The sequence below is a fragment of the Sminthopsis crassicaudata genome, chromosome 6 (assembly GCF_048593235.1).
Source record: "Sminthopsis crassicaudata isolate SCR6 chromosome 6, ASM4859323v1, whole genome shotgun sequence".
Lineage (NCBI taxonomy): Eukaryota > Metazoa > Chordata > Mammalia > Dasyuromorphia > Dasyuridae > Sminthopsis > Sminthopsis crassicaudata.
Window position 1 is genome coordinate 257,568,708 of NC_133622.1, and position 23,666 is coordinate 257,592,373.

General features: G+C 42.1%; 2 non-coding genes across 2 annotated transcripts; one reads left to right on the top strand and one right to left on the bottom strand.

Moving 5' to 3' along the window:
- Window positions 1–6,609: 6,609 nt before the first annotated feature.
- TRNAL-CAA (transfer RNA leucine (anticodon CAA)) lies at window positions 6,610–6,720 on the bottom strand. Its single transcript has 2 exons — window positions 6,683–6,720; window positions 6,610–6,655 (listed from the first exon to the last, which is right to left on the bottom strand). It is a non-coding gene; the product is annotated as a tRNA-Leu (tRNA).
- A 900-nt stretch (window positions 6,721–7,620) lies between these two features.
- TRNAR-ACG (transfer RNA arginine (anticodon ACG)) lies at window positions 7,621–7,693 on the top strand. The gene has a single exon. It is a non-coding gene; the product is annotated as a tRNA-Arg (tRNA).
- The last annotated feature ends 15,973 nt before the right edge of the window (window positions 7,694–23,666 follow it).

A 23,666-nucleotide genomic window follows, 5' to 3' on the forward strand; every position in this document is an offset into this window, starting at 1 on the left:
GCTCGGGAGGCGACGCGCATGCCCAAAGCGCATTCGGTGGGGGGCGGCTAAAGAGGAGGGCTGGCTGTGGTCCGGGCTTCCTCCCCGGGGGCGCCCAGTCCCGAAGCCCCCGGGCCTCGGGGGCCGCAGCCCTCCCCCGAGCGCGCGCCCCCGCTGCCCCCCGGCTGTGGCGCGGCGCGCGGCGGTCAGGCGCTGGGCGGGGCTCGGGCTCGTCGGCCTCGGTTAAGTCCCCGCCACTTTTGTTTGGTTGTTTTTGCTGAAGCACTCCGGGATCACCCCGCTAGGAGGTGCTAAGTGTCCTCCTTTGAACTCGGTCCTCCCAACCTCAGGCTGGTGCTCCATCCCTGGAGCTGCCCCGTTTTGCCCTTTTGTCGTGCTCGTTAATTTCCCTTGACCTCTCCGTTCCAGTGCCCAGGACTGCACACAGTAAAATGCAAAGGCCCAACAAGTAAAATATTTAAAAATACAAATTCAGACACTAATCAAGGTATTTATCCAGGGCTTGCTGGATACCGAGGAGGAGGAAACCAGCGTTTGGGAAGCGCCTCCCACGCGCAGGCCCTGCACTAGGGCTTTAAACGGTCTGGTGGAGCCTTCCGACGCTTTGGGAGGTGTGCGTCGTTCCCATTTTCGGACGGGGAGACGCGGCAGAGTCACGCAGCTAGCCAGAGGCCCTGTAGCGGGCCCAAGGCTGGGTTTGAGACTTTCCCGAGGCACGGCTGCCACGCAAAGCCAGATTAGAATGCCTAGAACCACCGAGAATGAACCATCGGCACAGAAGTTAAAGCTCACCCAAGCCCAGACAATGCGAATGGGCCCAAGAAGTTAATGACCCCAAGAGACCTCAGGGAATATCACCCGGGCCAAAAGCTGGACAAAGTTCCCCGGACCACCGAGAGCCGCCAGAAGGGCCCCTAGGGCCCCGAGTCCGGAGGTGAGCTTTCCTGAATTCAAACCCGGCCTCAGGCATAGCCTAGCTGTGTGACCCTGGACGAGTCTGCCTCAGTTTCCTTATCTGTAAAATGAGTTGGAGACCAAGGAGACGGCAAACCCACAAATGGCGTCTCCAAGAGTAAGAGGAATATGGGCGGACTCCCTGAAAGCCATGAGCAAAAAAAGCCTGGATGGCAAGAAATCATGGGAGAAAACTTCCCAGTCTCTCAGAACCAAAAGCAAAGTGAGAAAAGAAGGACTCCAACAGTTAAAAAAATCGTAATCTACTGAAAGTAAGCTCAGGGCCGGCGGCGGTGGGAAGGTGGCAGACTGCCTGGCTCCCCCACGTGCCCGACCCCACGTAACTTCATGCCTCCAGGTGAATTCCGGGGGAGAGCAGTGGCCCGGCCCGAGACGACTTGGGAAGCTTTAGAAAAGGCCTGACCTCCCGGAGGTGTCTGGCTCTGGCCGCAGCCTGAGAGCGCCTTGGGGGCGGCTGTCCAGAGTTGTCCGGGCTCTGCGCCTGGGAGCACTCCAAGAAGAGCAGAGTCCACAAGGCCCGGAGAGACTTGCAGCTGCCCGAGGGATTGCGGGCGGCACTGGGAGCCCTGGGCCTCAGGGTGGAGGTGTGAGGGGGAGCAGCCACACTTGGCCAGGGATCTTCACACATGGAAGAAGCAAAATGGCAAAGCCCTTCAGATAGAATCCTACAAACAACAGCAGAAAAACCCTGAAGCCTGAGACACTATTCCCCATGCACTGAGTAGAACTGATAAAGCAAGCAGTCAAGAAAGAAACTTTTTAAAAAGAGCAAATAACCGAGAAAGTGGTGAAAGAGAAGATCAGGGATCAGCTCAGGAAAAACAAAGTCAAAACTACTACTTGTAAAGCTTTAAAGAAAAATGTAAAATGGTTACAAGTCTAAAAAGAACTTTTAGAAGAATTTAAATAGGACTTTAAAAATCAAGTAAGAGGCATTGAGGAAATATTGGGGAATGAAATTGGTAGCACAAGAAAGTCAACAAAAAAAAGCCATCACTTTGAAAAGGAGATCCAAAAACTTACTGAAGAAAACAACTGGTCAAGGGAAAGCGAATGCCTTCACAAGACACCAAAAAAAAAATCAAAAGAATGACATCATACTTCAAGAAATTATTAAGGCAAACTGCTCTATGATTTTAGAATTAGAGAGAAAAATAGACATGACAAAATTCATGGATCATGGTCTGAAAGAGATCCCAAAATTAAAACTCACCCAGGAACATCATACTTAAGTTTCAAGGCTCAATATTTTTTCCAAGGAGAAAACATGACAAGCAACTAGAAAGAAATAAGTTAAATGTTGTGGAGTGACAGTTTGACACAGGATTTAACAGTTCTTACAATAAAAGACTAACGGGTATGGAATAATTCCAAAGAACAAAGGAGCTGGGTTTGCAATCAGGAAAATCTACCCAGCTGAGTGTAATCCTGCAGAGTAAAAAATTCATACTTAATAAATTTAATCACTTTCAGGTATTCTTGAGGGAAAAAAAACTATAATTGAACAGAAAGTTTGACCTACAAGAATCAGGAGAAACAAAAAAAAAGTAAGTATGAAGAACTAGAAAGGATTTAATTAGGTTGAATTGTTTACTTCTTATAAGGGAAAAATTATTTGTAACTCAAGTATCATTATTAGCATAGTTCCAAGGCAGAAGGGTGCACGGACATACATAAAAAGATGGCTTGAATTTGAATGGGTGGGATTATGAGTATGATATTCTAAAAAATAAAATTGGGTCCAGAGAAGTAAAATGGAGCAAATTATCTCATTAAAAGGAGGAATAAATGAAAGAACTGTAGTGAAGGGAAGGAAGGGATGAAGGGCAGACAAGGTGGGAATTTTATTCCCATCAGAACTGGGTCAAAGAGTGAATAACATATACCTTGAGTTGGATATAAAAATAATACACTTATAGAGAAATAGGAGGGCAAAGGGATAGGATAAGGGAAGAATTCTCAGAAGAGTATATAGACTAGAAAGGCAGTAGTCACAACGAACTTAGGCTTCTGAGAAGATACGTAAGAAAAGAAGAATAAATAGTGGGAAAAAATGGCATGGAGGGAAATACACAAATAGTCATAAGTTTGAAAATGAATGAGATGAACACACCCATAAAACAGAAACAGCAGAATGGATCAAAACCCAGAAACCAACAATATTTTGTTTATAAGAAACATATTTTAAAATGAGACAAATATAAAGAGTAGGAATAAAGAACTGAAGTAGAATTTATCATGTTTCAGTTAATGTTTAAAAAAATGAATAGAAATTATGATTTCAGAAACTATATTACTAATATTATCAATACATGTATGGACCAGATACCATAGTATCCAAATTTATAAAGGAAAACATAAATTACAGGTGGAAATAGATAAAAAAGCTATAATAGTGGGAAGTTTCAACCATCTCTCAGAAATAGATAAAATCTAACACAAAGAATTAGTCAAGGCTATTAACTGATTCTTTGATAAGATAGATGTGATAGCTATATGGAGAGAAGTGATTAGGAATAGAAAGGAATATACCTTCTTGAGAAAAAAGCAATATGTAGCCCTTTACTAAAATATATATAAGGCTATTAAAAACTTCATAATTAAATGCAGAAAAACATAAATATTAAATGCATCATTTCCTAATCACAATGTAGTATTAGACATTCAAGTAAAAAGCTAGTTGAAACAATTATTTTAGCAAAGTGGCATGATGTAAAATAAACCAGTAGAAATCATCAGCATTTCTATTTATCATGAACAAAATCCTGCAAGAAGAGGAAATAAGAAAAATATCATTTAAAATAACCACAGGCACCATAAAATACCTGTGAATATATTTAAGACAAATCCAGGAACTATATGATCATAATTATAAAACACTTTTTTATACAAATAAAATCAGATTTAAATATACATTGCTCCTGTATGGATAGAGCCATTAAAATGTATGGATAGATGAAGATTTTATGAATAAACAAGAGACAGAGTAGTGTGAGATGTAAAATGGATAATTTTGAACACATTAAATTAAAAAAGGTTTTGTACAAATAAAACTATTGTCGCTAAAAGAAGAAGCAAAATAAAAATTGAGAGAAGAAATTACAGCTGGTTTCATAGATAATAATTTGTATATATTTTGAATTATAATGAACTAAGATTTATCAAAGTGAGTCATTCTTCCATCGATAAGTGGGCAAAGAGTCTGAACAGGAAGTTTTTGGAAGAAGAAATCAAACACATATGGTCTTATTAAAAAACCTATATTATTCTATAAAAAATGAATAAGCTGATTATAGAAAGACCTGGAAAGATTTATATGAACTGATGCTGAGACAAACAAGTAGAACCGGTAATACATTGTACACAGTAACAGAAGAATGGGTGATGATCAACTGTGAAAGACTAAGTTCTCAATAGGTAGGTCAGTAAAAGCAATCTCAATAGACTTTGGATCAAAAATGCCATCTGCATCCAGAAAAAGAACTAGAGACTGAATGTGAATATGGTATGTTTACTTCTTTTTTCTTTCTTTTTTTTTTTTAATCCCTCCCCATGGTTTTTTTTTTTTTTTTAATTTTTTATTTTATTTTATAATTAAAACATTTTTGACAGTACATATGCATGGGTAATTTTTTACAACATTATCCCTTGCACTTACTTCTATTCAGATTTTTTCCCTTCCTCCCCCAACCCCCTCCCCCAGATGGCAAGCAGTCTTATATATGTTAAATATATTACAGTATAATTTAGATACAATATATGTGTGTAGAACCGAATTTTTTGTTGCACAGGAAGAATTGGATTCAGAAGGTAAAAATAACAGTTTACATTCATTTCCCAGTGTTCCTTTTCTGGATGTAGCTGGTTCTGTCCATCATTAATCAATTGGAGTTGGATTAGCTCTTCTCTATGTTGAAGAAATCCACTTCCATCAGCATACATCCTCATACAGTATCATTGTTGAAGTGTATAATGATCTTCTGGTTCTGCTCGTTTCACTCAGCACCTCCCCATGGCTTTTTCCTTTTGTTCTGATTTTTTTCTCTGAACATAATTCATAAAGCAATGTGTATTAAAAAGAAACTAAAAAAATTAATTAGTGATGAGAAAAATGCAAATTATCAGATTGATTAAAATTATTGAATATGGAAGTAGAAAGTTGGAGAGAATATGGGAAAATTGAAATATTAATAAAGTGTTTGTGGAACTGTGAACTGATTCAACCATTTTAGAGAGAAATCTGGAATTATTCCCAGAGTTATAAAACTGTGTATATCTTTTGACTCAGCAATATCATTGTTAGATTTGTTTCCCAAAGTGATTGAGAAAAAGGAAAAGAACCTATATGTTCTAAAAGACTATATGGAATATATGTAATTGGGAAATATTTTTGAAAATAAATAAAATATATTAAAAGAAATGAAAAAAGAAACAACATGAAAATTCAAAGGAACATTATAGATAAAATCCAAAGAAACTCTGAAATACAAACAGGATTAAAAAGAACAAGCACGCAATTGGAAAGAATTGTACAAAGAGAGAGCGTTGTATTCCCATGAGGATGGGTAGATACCTTCAAGTGTCCTTAAAGAACCATGATGTCAGCATGGTTCATAGAAGGACCCTATTTGAAGGTGGTTTTTTTTTAGGTGGGTAGGGAGAGAGACTCATACAGAGAAAGAGAATGTATGCAAATTAGGGGTAGGAACTGGGAGGAATTCCCTCCCTCCCTTCCTCCCTCCCTCCCTCCCTCCCTCCCTCCCTCCCTCCCTCCCTCCCTCCCTCCCTCCCTCCCTCCCTCCCTCCCTCCCTCCCTCCCTCCCTCCCTCCCTCCCTCCCTCCCTCCCTCCCTCCCTCCCTCCCTCCCTTCCTTCCTTCCTTCCTTCCTTCCTTCCTTCCTTCCTTCCTTCCTTCCTTCCTTCCTTCCTTCCTTCCTTCCTTCCTTCCTTCCTTCCTTCCTTCCTTCCTTCCTTCCTTCCTTCCTTCCTTCCTTCCTTCCTTCCTTCCTTCCTTCCTTCCTTCCTTCCTTCCTTCCTTCCTTCCTTCCTTCCTTCCTTCCTTCCTTCCTTCCTTCCTTCCTTCCTTCCTGTAATGGGAGATGGAGACAACGGGCTGGTTCCCTAAAACAAAACAAAACTAAACTAATGAACTCCACATTTCTTGCTGGGCTACAGCGCCCACGTCACCCACGACTGCCCTCCCCGCAACTTCCCTATTCCCAATCACTCATAGCGATGGGTTGTGAGGACTATCTGCTTTAGCCCCTAGTCCCTACAATGGCCAGTAGGTGTCCACATTCGATCCAGAATCCGACACGTAAGCCAACTGGGTTTGAGTTTCCAGGGGTACCTTTGATCGTCCCCATGGCAACGGAGGTGCCAACCGTCCATTGGATGTCCGTTGGATGACATCAGAGTTCGCGCGGCCCAAAGAGGGATGCAGAAAGGTAAAGCCCAGTGCCCGCTGGGTAACATGCCACACCCTAGGACCCTGGGGGCTGCCCTTCCGGCTCCGGCGCTGGGAGACCCCGCTTGTGGGGCTGGATAGGCCGAGTGTACTGCAGAGGATCTCCGGCCAAACTGCTGATCTTGCACACGGAGGGAGGCCAGCTGAGTCAAAAAAAAAACCGATACCTGTCAGGAGTGGGATTCGAACCCACGCCTCCATACGGAGACCAGAACACTCCGCCGCGCGAAGCAAGCTCTCGCTTGAGTCTGGCGCCTTAGACCCCTCGGCCATCCTGACGGCTGACGTTCAGTTGCTCTCCCAGGTCCTCTCTCTAGACCGAGGCCTCCCGAGCCTGCGTCTTCCTCGAGCCCCCGAGTCGGAGCTCCCGCCCCGCAGCTGCGGCTGCCCGCCTCCCGCATTCACGGGGACGTCCTTCTCTCGACGCTGGGGGCTCCGCACACAGAATGGAAACTGCCGGAGGTTCAGCCTCGCTCCCCCGCTCCCCCTGACTTGACACACAGTGGGCGCTTAATAAATGCCGGGAATGGGGTTGAGGGATCACTACCAGCTTATACCGGAGACGCAGCCATAGAAACAGAGGAAGAGAGGCCGAGAAAAAGACAGAGCCCCGAGGAGAGGCGAGGATGTGTGGGACCCTCGGCACCCCCAGCTCAGCGTCGATCGCCCCACCTCCCAGCCAGGGCCCCCGCGGCCCTCCCTGCTCTGGGGTCGAGGGGGTGGCGGGGTGACCTGGCGGGCCCTGGTGCCTCCTCTAGCCGGGCCCCGCAGCTGGCGGGGCTTGGGGGGCTTCAGGGCGGCGCGTTGCTGGGGAGTCCCTCGGGGAGCCTGGGCCCGGGGCACGAGCCGGTTCGGGCTGCGCTCCGAGGGAGGGCGCGCGGGGCCCATCCCTGCGGGGATCCTGCCTTGGCCCGAAACCGGCCCCTAGAGCCCGAGAGCGGGACCAGAGCCGGGGTGCGGGGTCTGAGGCGGGGTCTGAGGCGGGGGTCTGAGGCGGGGTCTGAGGCGGGGCCGCAGAGCGCTGAGCCCGAAGGCCGGAGCGCAGGGCTCGGGTGCGGGGGTCTGAGGCGGGGTCTGAGGCGGGGTCTGAGGCGGGGTCTGAGGCGGGGCCGCGGAGCGCTGAGCCCGAAGGCCGGAGCGCAGGGCCAGGAGCCCCCGGCGCAGAGCGGACGCCGTGCGGGGCCAGTGGCGCAATGGAGAACGCGCCTGACTACGGATCAGGAGATTCCAGGTTCGACTCCTGGCTGGCTCGGCCGCGCGGAGCTCCCCTTTTAAGGGTGTTAGTTTATTCCTTCGGAGGGAAAGCCGCCCCTCGGTGCCGCTCTGCCGGAGCTCCTGGGCCCCCCGGGCGCCCCCGGCCTCGCGGACTTCGCCCAGAGAGCGGCCGGGACGAAATCGCCGCTCCGTGTGCTCGGAGAGAGGGGGCGGGGCCACGTGCCTTCCTGCTCCCGCCTCCCCTTCTCCTGCTTCTAGCGGGACTGGGAAGATGGGAGAAGAAGTAAAACGAGCATTTGTCTTCATCCCGCCTTCCAGGGAAAGCCTTTCAGACACTTGGAGAAAGCCTCCTGCCCCCAGCCTTGTCCCCCACATTCTCATGTGTCCGCCGGGAAACGGCCCCTGGTCCCCGGGAACGAGGCAGAACAACTTTAAATCACACCCCCCCCCCTTGGATGCTTTCTCTGGCAGCCCCCCCCCCCCCGGGCTTCTTCAGGCCAGGGCGGCCTGACCTCCTGAGTTTAATGCGTGGGGTCCCTCCCCAGGTCCAGGTGTTCACGTTAGATGCATTTGGTTCTGAAGCACTTCGGCGCTGGGCTCAGGGAGCTCCTTTAAGCCGGGGCAGATGAAGTCACTCAAAGCTCGGAATCGTTTTCCAAGTGCAAGTCCCAGCACCGACAAGATTTCCCCCTTGCACCCCTCCCTTGGTACCAAGAATCTGAAATTGCTGGGATAAAGTTACCTCCTCGGTCCCGCAGGGCTCTCACCAGGCTTGGGTACTTGGGGGTGACCCAGGCCACTGAGGCGCAGCTTTGCCCGCCAGTCAGCTTGATGATTACCACCACAACAGCGTTCTTGGGGACCTTGTGGACACCAGCACTTGCCAATTGTGACTGTGAAGAAGTGGTCGTAGAATTTGATGATTATTCCCTTCCCACACATTCATCAAGAGTATCCAGTCAGCAGTGGTGCTGTGGGCTCGCCACTGGAAGGGCGAGGAGGTTTCCTTCCAAACTTTTGGGGCCCCTCTTTCATGTAGCTTGAGAAGGGATCTTTCCACTTCTTCCCAGCTGTTGACACTACTGACCTACAGTCCAGAATGGACTGGATCGGACTCTGCTGCTCTTCCCGGTTTTGTTAGGGTAGCACCATTCTCCTTCATGTGGTACACCCCAAAGTGTGGCTCTCCTACCACTGTTAAAACCCATTTATTAGAGACACGTTTCCATTTTTCATCTGCACATTATCCTCTTTTTAACTTCTTCCTAAACATTATTCTTAAGATAATCTGATTTGCTCAGGCCTCTCGCCAAACGTTTTGGGAATTACCCTCCCCCCTTCCTTGCTTCTCAGTTTTATGAAACGAGCTGTTCCTATTGTTCCATCACCATCTTTCTTGGTAAGATTGTACAAAAGCCTGTATTCTAGATCAGTGTTACCTTTAGCTGCCATATTTCTATACTTGGCAAGGAGATCAAACATTTGTATGCTGAGGTAGCTCCTAAGCTGTGTGTGTGTGTGGGGGAGGCAGTGGATTTACATTATTTGGCCATCCTTAGGAAATGTTAATAGTCTGTGTTTATAACAATTCATTTATCCATTTCCCACTCTGGGGTGTCAACTCCTTGTTTAAATGTGTCAGGTTAGACTTATCTGTACACCATATCTCATTTTTATTTTTTATAATTTGAAATTGACTTTGAACATTACTTCAACAAACTGATGGTCAGAAAGCACACAGTTGATTTTCATCAGTCCCACACCATTTCAGCCATTTCTTGTCCATTAAAATATAATGAATTTAATTTTGTGGTATCAGCTCCTCTTTCCCATATCCACAACATCCTGATTCATTTAAATTTTTTTTCCACTCAAAAAGCAGTTATTAAGTACTTATCTGTCAAGCTATGGGAATAAATGATAGGGGTAAAATCATCTCCATCACACTCAAGGAATTGGAGTGGGAGAAAAAACTTTACACAGTGAAATAAATGTGAACTTTACAAAGTAAACACCATACAGTTTGAAATGTTGATTGTTCCAACAACTGAAGGGATTCTCCAATGAGGGCTTCTTGTAAGAGGTGACACTGGAGTTTAGAGAGAAAAGAAATAAAATGACGTTGGAAGTGAGGGAGCTCATGAAAAAGTGGGAGAGGCTAGGAAAACTGTAGAAGTGTGATGATGACTAAAGGGTTTTATTTCCTGTTTTGGAAGGAGCTTGGACATCGTCATGGTTGTAGTATAACTAGTTTGGGAGCGGGAGCTCCCTGAGGGCTAGGAGCAGGGGTCAGATTTCATGGTCTAGCTTCAAGACCCCAAGAAACAATTTCCGAGACCCAGGCTTAACAGTAGTCATAGTGCATGTGACTTTGGTAGGACCAAGACTATGTAGGAATCATATGATGTCGGAATCTTCTCTCCAGGGGCTGAGGCAGTAGGGAAGAGGGCAGCCCTAGAAACACTTAAGTATTTCTGTTCTTGTCTGACTTCAAAGAAAATATCCCTTTGGAAAAGCTAATTGATTCAGCTGGCAGTAGTTTCCCCAATACAACCCAACTATCAACAAGAATATTTCTTTGTGGGGCAGCTAGGTGGCGCAGCGGATAGAGCCTTGAATTCAGAAGGACCCGAGTTCAAATCTGGTTTCAGACACTTAACACTTCCTAGCTGTGGGACCCTGGGCAAGTCACTTAACCCCAGCCTCAAAAAAAAAAAAAAAAAAAAAAAAATTTCTTCCAGTTGTATCCTTCCCTTGATACTCAGAATCCAAACGTGAAGGGGCAGGTCAATTCTCGGAGAGCCTCGGAAGCTGTGGATCTTAACACTTAACTCCTTTGCAAGGAGCTGCAATGCAGCTTTTGCCGATGCAGGTGTTCCTTGTGAATTGGAAATGAAATAAAATGGAGGCAGAAGGAAGAGGAGAGAGGTCAGAGAATGAAAAGGCCTCTCAGTCTCCTTGTATCATCATCATCCTCTCACATGAAGAGCTCCATTCTACAGATCTGAGTTAGATCTCCAGCAGCCGCTGGCAGGTGGCTCCCGTATCACAACAGGTAAGTTATCTGCACTGTTACATGCCACAGGGACTCTCACCGGACTTTGATATTTGCATGTGAGGCAGCCCGCTGAAGGACAGCTTTGAAAGCAAATGATTTTGATAACATAACAAGGACACTTAGAGGAAAGAACAATGGAAAGGCAGGTCAAACTGATAGCAGTAAAGACACCCAGACTCCTTGGGGCACTCCCAGCCCCCTAAGGTGTCCCTGGAGAATAGTGAGGTGAAAGTATTGCTATAGGAGCTATCGAAGGGAGAGAAATGAGACCAAAAAGTCAACCCAGGTGTAAGAGGAGATGATCAGCTTCCGGAGTTGAGTGTGTCCAACCTCAGTGAGGATACCTCTTCACGCCTAGGTTACTTTAAAACAAAAATGGGAAAATAACAGGTAATTAGCATTCTTTAAAATGAAAGCTTTTTATTTACAAAGCATATGCATGGGTAATTTTTCCAACATTGACCCTTGCAAAACCTTTTGTTCCAAATTTTCCCTTCCTCCCCTCCACCCCCTCCCCTAGCTGGCAGGTAGTCCAATACATGTTAAATATGTTAAATCCAATATATACATATTTATACCGTTATCTTGCTGCACAAGAAAAATCAGATCAAGAAGGAAGAAAACTGAGAAAACAAAATGCAAGCAAATAATAACAGAGTAATGCTGTGTTGTGTTCCACATTCTGTTCCCATGGTTCTCTGTCTGGGTATAGATAGCTCTCTTCCTTATTGAACAATTGGAACTGGTTTGAATCATCTCATTGTTGAAGAGAGCCCCATGCATCAGAATTGATCATGATATAGTCTTGTTATTTCTGTGTATAATGATGATCTGGTTCTGCTCATTTCACTCAGCATCAGTTCATGTAAGACTCTCCAACCCCTCTGAAATCATCCTGCTGGTCGTTTTTTACAGAACAACAATATTCCATAACAGTCATACACCATAATGCATTCAGCCATTCCGCAGCTGATGGGCATCCACTCAGTTTCCAGTTTCTGCCCACTACAAAGAGGGCGCCACAAACATTCTTGCACATACAGGTCCCTTTCCCTTCTTTAAGATCTCTTTGGGATATAAGCCAAGTAGTAATACTGCTGGATAAAAGGGTATGCACGGTTTGATAACTTTTTGAGCACAGTTCCAAACTGCTCTCCACAATAGTTGGATGCATTCACAATTCCATCAACAATGTATTAATGTCCCCGTTTTCTCACATCCCCTCCAAAAGTTTCCATTTCTTCTTCTGAAATTTGTCTGTTCCTATCCTTTGACGATTTATCAATTGGAGAATGGCTTGATTTTTTTTTTTTTTTTTTTTTATAAATTTGAGTCAATTCTCTATATAATTTGGAAATGAGGCCTTTATCAGAACCTTTGAATATAAAAATATTTTCCCAGTTTATTGCTTCCTTTCTAATCTTGTCTGCATTAGTTTTGTTTGTACAAAACCTTTTTAACTTAATATAATCAAAATTATCTTTTTTTGTGATCAATAATGATCTCTAGTTCTTCTTTGGTCAAAAATTCCTTCCTCCTCCACAAATCTGAGAGGTAAACTATCCCAAGTTCTTCTGATTATAATATCATTCTTTTTGTCTAGATTATGAACTCATTTTGACCTTATCTTGGTATACTGTGTTAAGTGCAGGTCAATGCCTAGTTTCTGCCATACTAGTTTCCAATTTTCCCAGCAATTTTTGTCAAATAGTGAATTCTTATGCCCAAATCTGGGGTTTTTGGGTTTGTCAAATATTAAATTGCTATAGTTATTGACTATTTTGTCCTGTGAGCCTAACCTATTCCACTGATCAATTAGTCTATTTCTTAGCCAGTACCAAATGGTTTTGATGAGCACTGCTTTATAATATAATTTTAGATCTGGTACAGCTAGGCCACCTTCATTTAATTTTTTTTCCCATTCATTCCCTTGAAATTCTTGACCTTTTGTTCTTTCAGATGAATTTTGTTATTTTTTCTAATTTGTTAAAATAGTATCTTGGGAGTTTGATAAAGCACTAAATAAATAGATTCGTTTAGGTAGTATTGTCGCCTTTATTATATTTACTTGACCTATCTAAGAGCACTTAATATTTTTCCAATTCTTTAGATCTGACTTTATTTGTGTGGAAAGTGTTTTGTAGTTTTGCTCATCATATAGTTCCTGACTTTCCCTTGGCAAATAGATTCCCTAATATTTTATCCTATTGACAATTATTTTAAATGGAATTTCTCTTTGTATCTCTTGCTGTTGTTTTTTGTTAGTGATGTATAAAAATGCTGATGATTTATGTGGATTTATTTTGTATCCTGCAAGTTTGCTAAAGTTGTGGATTATTTCTAATAGCCTTTTAGTTGATTCTCTGGGGTTCTCTAAGTATACCATCATATCATTTACAAAGAGTGATAATTTGGTTTCCTCATTACCTACTCTAATTCCTTTAATCTCTTTTTGTTCTCTTATTGCCAAAGTGATGGGGTAAGAGGATGAGAACAATTTGTCCAACAGTCAAAAAAGCTGCTGAAGTAGGCACTATGGAGAACTTAGAACTTGGTTTAAGTACCAGTGGTACTAACGTCATCCACTGCATTCTGGATCATTGCTATTTTCTCTTTCCACTAGACATGGATGATTTGTTGTCTCCAGAAGCTGCCGATCGCTCTCTGGTCTAGAGGAGAGACTTCTTCCTTCAGAGAGCCGCCTTAAGTCTGGCCCAGACCAGAGACTCTACCTCTTGAGTGCTGCCCTCTTTTATCCTCCCAGAGAATGGGCATGGGATAATGCAAGGGCTTCTGGGAAAAATTACTTCAACCAATGAACTTGCTCCTCCTAAGCATGCAAGCTCCTCCCCCAAGAGTTCACAAGTAAAACTCCCAGTAAAGGCCAGAACTAGAGAATTGTTAAGTACTGACTTAGCACTTAATAAGAACCTAACACCAAAGCTAGCATTTCTTTTCTTTTCTTTTCTTTTCTTTTTTTTTTTCTTTTTTCTTTTTTTTTTTTTTCCTGAGGTTGGGGTTTAGTGACTCACTCAGGGTCACACAGCTAGGAAGTGTTAAGTGTCTGAGACCAAATTTGAACCAGGTCCTCCTGAATTCAAGGCTGGTGCTCTATCCACTATGTCACCTAGCTGCCCCTAAAGCTAGCATTTCTAATACAATATTGAATAGTAATGGTGATAGTGGGCAACTTTGTTTCACCCCTGATCTTATTGGGAATGGTTCTAATTTACTCCCATTACATGATGCTTGCTGATGATTTTAGATAGATGCTATTGACTATTTTAAGAAAGAGTCCATTTATTCCTACACTCTCTACTGTTTTTTAGTAGGAATGGTGTTGAATTTTATCAAATGCTTTTTTCTGCATTTACTGAGATGATTATATGTTTTTTGTTAATTTGGTTATTGATATAGTCAATTATGCTAATAGTTTTCCTAATGTTGAACCAGCCCTGCCTTCCTGGTATAAATCCTATTTGGTCATGGTGTATTATCCTGGGGATGCTTATCTGTAATCTCTTTGTTAATATTTTATTTAAGATTTTTGCATCAATATTCATTAAAGAGATTGGTCTATAATTTTCATTCTCCGTTTTTGTCCTACCTCATTTAGGTAGCAGTACCATGTCTGTATCATAAAAGGAATTTGGTAGGAGTCCTTCATTCACTATTTTTTCAAATAATTTATATAGTATTGGAGTTAATTGTTCTTTAAATGTTGAAATGTAGAATTCACATGTAAATCCATCTGGTGCTGGGGATTTTTTCTTAGGGAATTAATTAATAGCTTGTACTATTTCTTTTTCTAAAATGGGACTATTTAAGCTATTTACTTTCTCATGTGTAAATCTGGACAACGTATATTTGTGTAGGTGTTCCTCCATTTCATTTAGGTTATCAAATTTATTGGCATAAAGTTGGGCAAAGTAACTCCTGATTATAGCTCTAATTTTGTCTTACTTAGTGAAAAGTTCTCCCTTTTAATTTTTAAGACTAATAATTTGATTTCCCTCTTTTCTTTTTCTAATCAAATTTACCAAAGGTTTATCAATTTTGTTGGATTTTTTTTTCATAAAATCAACTCTTAGCTTTATTTGTTAATTCAATAGTTTCTTTTACTTTCAATTTTATTAATCTCTCCTTTTATTTTTAGAATTTCAAGTTTGGCATTTGATTGGGGGTTTTAAATTTTCCCTTTTTCTAGCTTTTTTAGTTGTAAGTCCAATTCATTGATCTTCTCTTTCTCTGTTTATGCAAATAAGCCTCTAGAGATATAAAATTTTCCCTTATTACCGCTTTGGTATTACCACTTCTCATTATTGTCATTCCCTTGAATGAAATTATTAATTGTGGCTATGATTTGCTGTTTCTTTCCTTCATTCTTCAGGATGAGATTGTTTAGTTTCCAATTACCTTTTGTTCTATTTCCCCTTAGCTTCTTATTGAATGTAGTTTTTATTACATCATGATCTGAAAAGAATGCATTTACTATTTCTGCCTTTCTGCACTTGATTTTGAGGCCTTTATGTCCTAATATATGATCAATATTTGTATAGATTGCTTTCTTTCCCTCAAATACAATAGGTTTCCTTTGCATCTTTGTGAGATATAGTTTCCCTCTTTTTACCTCCACTTTTCCCTTTTCTGGTACAATCCCCTTTCCACCTCTAGTTATTTTTTATATTATATTTTATATTATTTTAAAAATATTTTATTTTATATAATTTATATAATTTTATAACATTTTATATAATAATAATAATATTATAAGTAATATTATGTAATATATCATAATAGTAATAGCAAAATCAAAGTATACATGCACAGTCTATGTTTATCCATAACAGAAGTATAGTTCTTAAGAGTTCTTTTTACCTTTGTAAGCTTCTCTTGAGTCCTACATTTGGAGATCAATTTTTTTTATTTAGCCCTGGTTTTTTCATCAGAAATAAATGGAATTCACCTGTTCATTGAATGCCCATCTTCTTCCCTGGGAAAAAATGCTCAGTGGAGTAGTTTATTCTTGGCTGCATTCCAAATTTCTTTGCCTTTCGGAATATCAGATTTCAAGGCCTTCGATACTTTAATGTGGAAGCTGGTAGATCCTGTGTAATGCTTATTGTGGCTCCTTATTATTTGAATTGTTTTTTTTTTTTTCTGGTTGCTTGTAATATTTTTCCCTTGGTCTAATAGTTCTGAAATTTAGCCACAATATTCCTTGAAGTTTTAATTTTGGAGTCTCTTTTAGGAGGTGATCGGTGAATTCTTTTAATGGCTATTTTACCTTCTGATTCTATACCATCTGGGCAGTTCTCTTTGATTTCCTGAAAAATAGTGTCTAGACTTTTTTTCATCATGTTTTTCAGGGAGTCCAATAACCTTAGATTATCTCTCCTAGATCTATTTTCCAGGTCTGTTGTTTTCCCAAGTAGATATTTAACATTTTCCCCCTATTTTTTCATTTTTTTTTTTTTGATTTTGTTTGACTGATTCTTGATGTCTCACAGTCATTCATTTCCATTTGTTCAATTCTGATTTTTAATGAATTATTTTCATTTATTTATTTATTTATTTATTTTACTTTTTGTATTTTTCCAATTGAGGTTTTTAAATGAGTTGTTTTGTTCTATGGAATTTTTTTTTCTATTTCACAATTTTTTTTTAAAGAGTTATTTTCTTTTTCCTATTCACAAATTTTATTTTCTTGGGAGTTCTTTACCTTTTCCAATTCGCAAATTCTGTTTTTTGGGGAGTTGTTTTCTTTTTCTATTCTATCTTTTAATGAGTTATATGCCTTTCCAAACCCTCTTGCAGAGTTTTCCTTTTCTTTCCCCATTTTTCTTCTATCTTCCTTTTAAGATACTTTTTAATTTCTTCTAGGAGAGCCTCATGTGATGGGGACCAGGTTATTTCATCTTTTGGAGCTTCATCTGGAGACAATCTGTCTTTAGTCTCCTCAGGGTTTGAAATCTGTTCTTCTCTTTCACTATAGAAGCTGTCTATAGTTAGAGCCTGCTTTGTCTTTTTTACTCATTAAAAAATAAATAAATAAACAAATTATATATATATTGGCATCTGCTTTTAGGGCAAGGAAAGCTTTCCAGGCCTCCTCTACAGGCGACACAAAGCAGTAGTGAGCGGCTGTGCTGGGATCCCGCTGAGCCACTGCTGGTGCTGGGTGGGTGTGGCCAGGCCCTGTGAGACTCCTGGGCTTTGCGGTATACTTTGTACCCTCTGTGTTTGCGTTGGATGTTTTATAACTTTTCTGCTGATCTACTGGCTTGTCACCAGGGCAGAGTGGCCAACACTGCCTCCGAGCAGATTCTCCACCCTGTAGAGAACGTTTCTCCAACTCCCCCCACAAGTCTGCTGAGCTGGCCTCCTGCTCTGCCTCCCTGCCTGTGCCTGGCCGCCTCCTCCTCCCTACCACTAAAACAGACTTTTTCTGGCAATCTTCAACATGATTTTCTGCTGGTAATTTGCTGCACTTCCAACATTCCTGGCTTCTTTCAGTCTAGAACTATTTCAGAAACTGAATTTCTTCCCCCCCTTCCCTCCCCCCAGGTCCTGGGAGTTGTATGCTCTTACTAAGGACAGACTCAGTGACCTCTTAGCCACAGATGAAGGTCTCTTTGGTAGAACCACATGGCAGTATGGAAGAACTCATGAGAGAGAAGAGGAGGAGTAGGGGGAAGAGAGGGATGCAGCACATTTATAGGTTAAGTGGTTTACTCCAGGGAACACAGGAAATGACACTGGATTTGGACTCTAGCACTCCCCTAGCAGGGGTAGGTCCCTTATTCCCCAGCCCATCTCCCTGCACATTAGAAGTCCAGCTTCTGGGGAAAGACTTCCTGTTGACTATGGACTTTTAGCTAGAATCTGAAGGCAGTGAGAGAGTTACTCCCTTAACAAGTTTGAATTTCCTTAACTTCAGGCATGATCAGGTTCCAGGGACACAGGGCATCTGGGAGATACATGGCCCCTTAGTCTGGTCATGGCCCCATAATTCTGACAGTCTGATACTTTTGGTCACTTCTTTGCATGAAGCTAGATAGGATGGGGATGGGGAGGGGACAGGCTTGGTGTGCCTTGTGCTGGGTTGTAGAGATGCTTCAGAGAAAAGTTGTAGCGTGCTGTCATCTCCAGAAGCTGCCGGATCGCTCTCTGGGAAGAGATCTGCTGTGTCTACTCAAATCTCTCAGACAGATTCTTCTTCCTGTAGTGAACCGTTGTCTCCAGGCAGTTGCTGTTAACTCTTGTCCGGAGAAGTGACTTCCCTTCCTGCAGAGAGCTGCGTCAAGCCAGATGTAGTGCAGAGTCTTCTTCTTGAATCCTGGCTCTGAATCTCCTCCAACTCTTATCTTTCTCCAGGCCGACTAACTTTCCCACTGTTGTCTCTTTTATCCTCCCAGAGAATGGGCGTGGGATAATGCAAGGGCTTCTGGGAAGAACCACTTCAGCCAATGAGCTTGCTCCTTCTATCAAGTCAACCTGAGTTCTCACCTTGTAATTGTCCAGACAACCTGAATTCTCACCTAGTAATCCTAACATCTCCCCCTTTCTTTTGATTTAGAACATAGGACAGTCATGACCTTGAAACATAAATCCATCAATATGGGAAGTATTACAGATAATTACATAAATGACCTTGAAAATAAATCCATCAATATGGGAAGTATTACAGATAATTACATAAATTAATAAGCACATAGTAACATAACACACATGCTAGAAGTATATAACATAATCAAATAATCATAAATTGAAAATTTATAAATGTCCATAAGTCCATTGTCCATTAGTCTCATCTTGTGTGAGGAAGTCCAATGATTCCTGCTGGTTTTAAAGTTCTTTAACAGTCTTTTTATTAGCCATGCTCTTTCCGTGTAAGATGTTTCTTAGATCTTCTCCTTTATTTTGAGGTTTTTCTCTTTTTCTGTCTCTCTCTGATGGACAAGGCAAATATGACTCGTTGGCACCCATCTGATTCCTTCTCCTGCTGAAGATATACAAGCAAACCCTCTCCCCCAGGCAGTTAACCTATCTGGTCCCTTCCATTCACCACTTTCTGGATCTCTCCACATCACCTGGCGATTATCTAAGGACAGTGGAGATGCTCGCACTGGACACTGCCCTTCTGGTGGGTTATAAAACCTGTCTGCCGGAGCCAGTGCATCTTTGTCAAAAATTAGAAAATTAATGGTATAGAGAACTAAATTTAGAAGTTCCCTAGGGCTACCTGTGGCTCCCCCTTTCTTTTGTTTTTGGAGGAGTGTCTTAATATCTCTGTTTCTTCTCTCTACTATTGCCTGCCCTTGAGGATTAAAGGGTATGCCTGTGGTATGTAAAATCTTATACTGTGCACAAAAGTGTGTAAAATGTTTGGACGTATATGCAGGTCCATTGTCTGTTTTTATTGCTTGTGGCACACCCATAATTGCAAAAGCTTGTATAAGGAATTCAGTGACCACTCGGGCTGTCTCTTTTGCTGCTGGCATTGCAAATGTGAATCCTGAAAAGGCGTCTACCACAACATGAATAAAAGATAGACGACCAAAAGATTTATAATGGGTCACATCCATTTGCCAGATTTCATTGGGTCTCAAACCACGAGGATTCTTCCCTGGAGGGAGTGTAGGAGCGTGGAAAGGAAGACAAGCTGTACAGCTTTTTACTATGCTCCTAGCTTCCTCTCTTGTGATTCCAAATTGTAAACGTAAAGCTCGAGCAGCCTGATGATATTTAGAATGAGATTCTTGTGCTTCCTGAAATAAAGGACTACTGGCTAACATGGTTAGAAGGCTATCTGCCTTTGAATTTCCATCAAAAATGGGACCTGGAAGTCCACTATGTGAGTGGACATGCAAGATATAAATCTTGCCTGGATGTTTTCTCACTTGCTCTTGAAGTTCCTTAAAGAGCTGATAAATATTGGAGGCTGCAAATTTTATTTGGGCTGTGGCAATTCTTTGTACTACACCTACAGAATAAGCTGAATCAGTAATTATATTTACGTCTCCTGGGTAATAAGTAAGAGGTAATAAGTAATAATAATAATATTAATTAATCACCTAGTAATCCTAACAAAAAGTGATGGAGAAAGCAGATCTGCTTGATGGGGACAGACACTTGGGAAGGCTTTTTGAATGTCAACCCTGCTTAGGCTTAGGGGCCAATTCAGAGAGTTCTAGGAACTGACATATCAAAATCAAAAGGCTCCAAAGAGTTCAAAGAGTGAGAAGAAGAAACTATCTGCATCTATCGCAGGTCTTGCCATAGTTACCCCAGAAACGTAAACCAAGGGGGCGACTACCTCTTGGGGAATGGCCAAAAACACTTTGGGGTGTGATGGTGATGGGACATTCTTGGACCATAAGAGATGGCAAAATGAACAGTTTCAGAGGAAACTCTTCACTCTTGTACAGTAAGTGCTTAATAGAATCAATGCTTGTGGATCCGATCTGACTGCGTGACATTTGGGGTGAAAATGTCCTTGAACTCAGTGTGACCAGACTGGAGTGACTGCCCTCGTGGGATTAAAGACAAGCTACCATCCAGGTGATGGGTAAGAGTCCCCAGCATCTTCATAGGATGAGTTTCAAAGCAAGCTAAATACCTTGCAGACAATTGAGCTGAAACTTTCCAGACAGAAAACAAAAAGGAAAGAAAGAAAGCCCCCTGCCTGACTTTAAATTTCTTCACCTCAGAACAAAGACGACCAGAGGGTGAGTCATATTATTGAGCAGAGAGAAAATCCCTAAGTGGAGCATCCTGTGATTCAATCGCCCAGATATTTAGAAAGGTGGGGCCCCTTACAGCATCATGGGAGAGAAAGTCAGCTTCACCAGGGGCCCCAAGGATCTTCACACTCTGAAGGGATGATTTCAGGTTGGTCTAGATGCTTCCTCAGTGCTAATCTCAGTCAGTTTTGACTGTTTGACCCACAGAAATAGCCACCTTGGTCAAATGGGTTTCTTTGCTACTTTCTGTGTGGGTGAATTGTGGAACTGGTATTAATTAGGTGGGAAAGGGATCAAGCCTTAGATATAGAACTTGGAGTCTCCTTCTCCCCACATCACAGAGTAGTCACCACTGTTCTCCCCTCAGAGATGGGACACTAGACTAGAATACCTTACACATTCATCTGCTGGAGATGGTTGAATTCCGTCTAATTGTGACCACACTGTTCTCCTCTTGGAGAAGGGGAGGAGGAGAAGTTAGAGATGTCGATTCTGCCTCCCCTTGAGCCCCACATGCCAGGATAGGCCATGACCACACTGGTGACTTCCCTCTACTCACTAGCCTTGAAGAAGTATAGCGGGGGGCTCAGCTGACTTTGGAGGGAGACTCCAAGGGGACCTTTTCACTGTGCCCTCTGGGAGGTCTCTCCAAGCCTGGCACTCTCAGGTCCTATGGCAGAACTGAAGGTTGACTCCAGAAGGCTTGGTCGTGAGGTTTGGATCCCAGGGATGCCCAGAGACAGTTTGTTAGCCAGCTTCTCCAAAGATTTCCAGGCTTTCCTTGTTCCAGACCCTGGGCAGGCTAGGACCAGGAATCCATGTTTTGACCTGACTCTATATTGGTGCTTAAATGAAAAGGAAGAAGAGGATCCGACATAAGCTCTGAGCACTGTCCTCTGTATGGGTTCCAAGAGCACGGGATCAGAGAGCAGAAGCTATGTGTATGCAGAGAAATAACTGAAATCACTAAGAGGCTCCTTTGTCTGGAGAGGGTCATTAAATCCACAGGAGCTGACGAGAGCTCTACGGAAGTACAAGATGGACAGCTTTAAAAATAAGCAAGTTGTATGTCGTAGAGGTTGATAGTTCTATTTTGTACAAAGAAATGATTATTTTTTTAATGTATGTTAAGTGAAGGCACCAAAGTCTAGAGAAGACATTGCAAAGGGCAACGGCCAAGCCTCTTCCTCGTGAAGGCCCCTGGGGTGCAGCCCCTTGCTGGGCTTCTCTCTGGAGACCCAGTTAGTGCTTATCTCTACCATGTCCTTTGTCAGCTATGAACATCCTCATGAAAACTCCTTGTTGAAGGTAGATCAGATATGTCTATTCTCATCTTAGGTCAAAGCTTTTGGGATAAGCATAATGGCATTTGTGATTCTCCTCTGAATTCTCCCCAGTAATTTCTGGTCACAGAAATCCTTGTAGCTGAAGATTTCAAAACAGAAAAGGGATAACTCGTGTTGCATGAATAGTCTTTATTGCCTCCACCTTAAACAGATTCTGATTCATAAAACGGACATTTAGATAAGCAGGAACAAATAAAATATTCACAATAATTGTTGTACTTGATGAAAAGTTTGCAGGAAACTTGTATGAAGGCTGTTGGAGAGGGCCACATTCTCAAAACTGAACAAGATTCTCTCTTCACAGTTTGGGACTTTCGCCTTCTGGATCTGGAGCCCACATTTGTAGGGTTTGTTACGTTGCCCTCTTTTGAAAGAGCCTTGAACCTGCATTCTGCACACTCTGATTTCAAAACTTTACAGAGAGAAATGGAACACCTCGATAGATTGGGGCACAGCCATAGCTGGCTGGCTAAATCCTAAAAGGGATTAAGTCCCCGAAAAGAGAAGTAGGGTCTGAGAGGAGAGACACCATGTGGCATGGGGGAGGGGTAAAAGGAAAGACATGACAAAACAAAGTGCGTGCAGTCTCAAAGCCACGGGCCATAAGTTTTATAGGGAAAATTTAGATGCAGAGACTTGACACAACTTGGATTTCTGACTGGATTGTCTCCAGAGGCTGGGGCCACAAAACTAAAACTGATAGCGAGAAGAATTTAGGGTTAGGCTAAACCTAGGGAATAATTTTTATCAATACAATTTCTCTCTGCCCACCATATCCACCTTTTAGGACCTCATCACTGGTAAATCATAACATATAGAAATAAATACTTCTCTGGAAGGGGTATAGAGGCAGTCCCATTATCTATTACTCCTTTGTCTATGATAAGCATGGAGACAGATATTTTTCACTTCTATAAGCATTGATTGAAATATTCAACCTTTATTTCCGCATCCAACACAATACTTAAGGGTAAATTTGTGAAGAAGCTCCACACACTTGTAAACGCTAATGACGTTGTTCAGACCTCATTTCAGCTATTTAATTTTTCTCAAATATATTTTCTTCTTCTCACTAAATCAGTTTTATTATATGCACTGTACCTTCCTTTTAAAATCCATTTTTGGAGACAATATCTCAGAAGAAAAAGGAAGAATTATTTTGTTTTTCTCGCTCTGAATTTTTCCATTTTCTACTCTTTCCCCTCAAAATAGCCAAAATAAGAAATGAGAAGACACTAGGTGCTGTTCTAAGGAAGCATAAAACCACAGACATTTCAAAGACTTTGGAGGCTTCCTACTTCAGAAACGGAACAAACAAACCATTTCATCCTTCTGTGTGATGCATAACCCACCCAATAAATTTCACTCTCAAGGTGTAAATAAAAAGTTTTATTCGTTTCTCATGAGAAGCGGGCGTCACTCTTACCATACAAGAGGTAAAAGTGAGGCCCTGAGCATAAGCATCATAAGAAAAATATATGTTCCCTGATGCAATATTATCCCTCCTCCCCCTTGCTGGCTCATCCTCCTTGGCTGAGGATGTGGCCTTAAGTCCTAAGTGTGAAAGCTGTTTTTAAAACTATATTAGGAAGCATCAATCATTAAAACAATCTGACATTTTCTGGGGAAATGGGGAAGAAACATAAATTCAAATTTAAATAAAGACATGTCTTTTGCTGGTCTTGAGATGTGTTCTCACCATATGGGATGGGTAGATATGGATTAATTTGTTCTATACGTTCCCAGAATTGTTCTGTCCATCCATATCCTGGGAATTGTTTGTCAGGGAAAAAAGGTAGGAGAGAATGGGAACCTAATCCTACAGCTTAGTTAAACTTATAGTTTCCTTTTGAAAAAAAT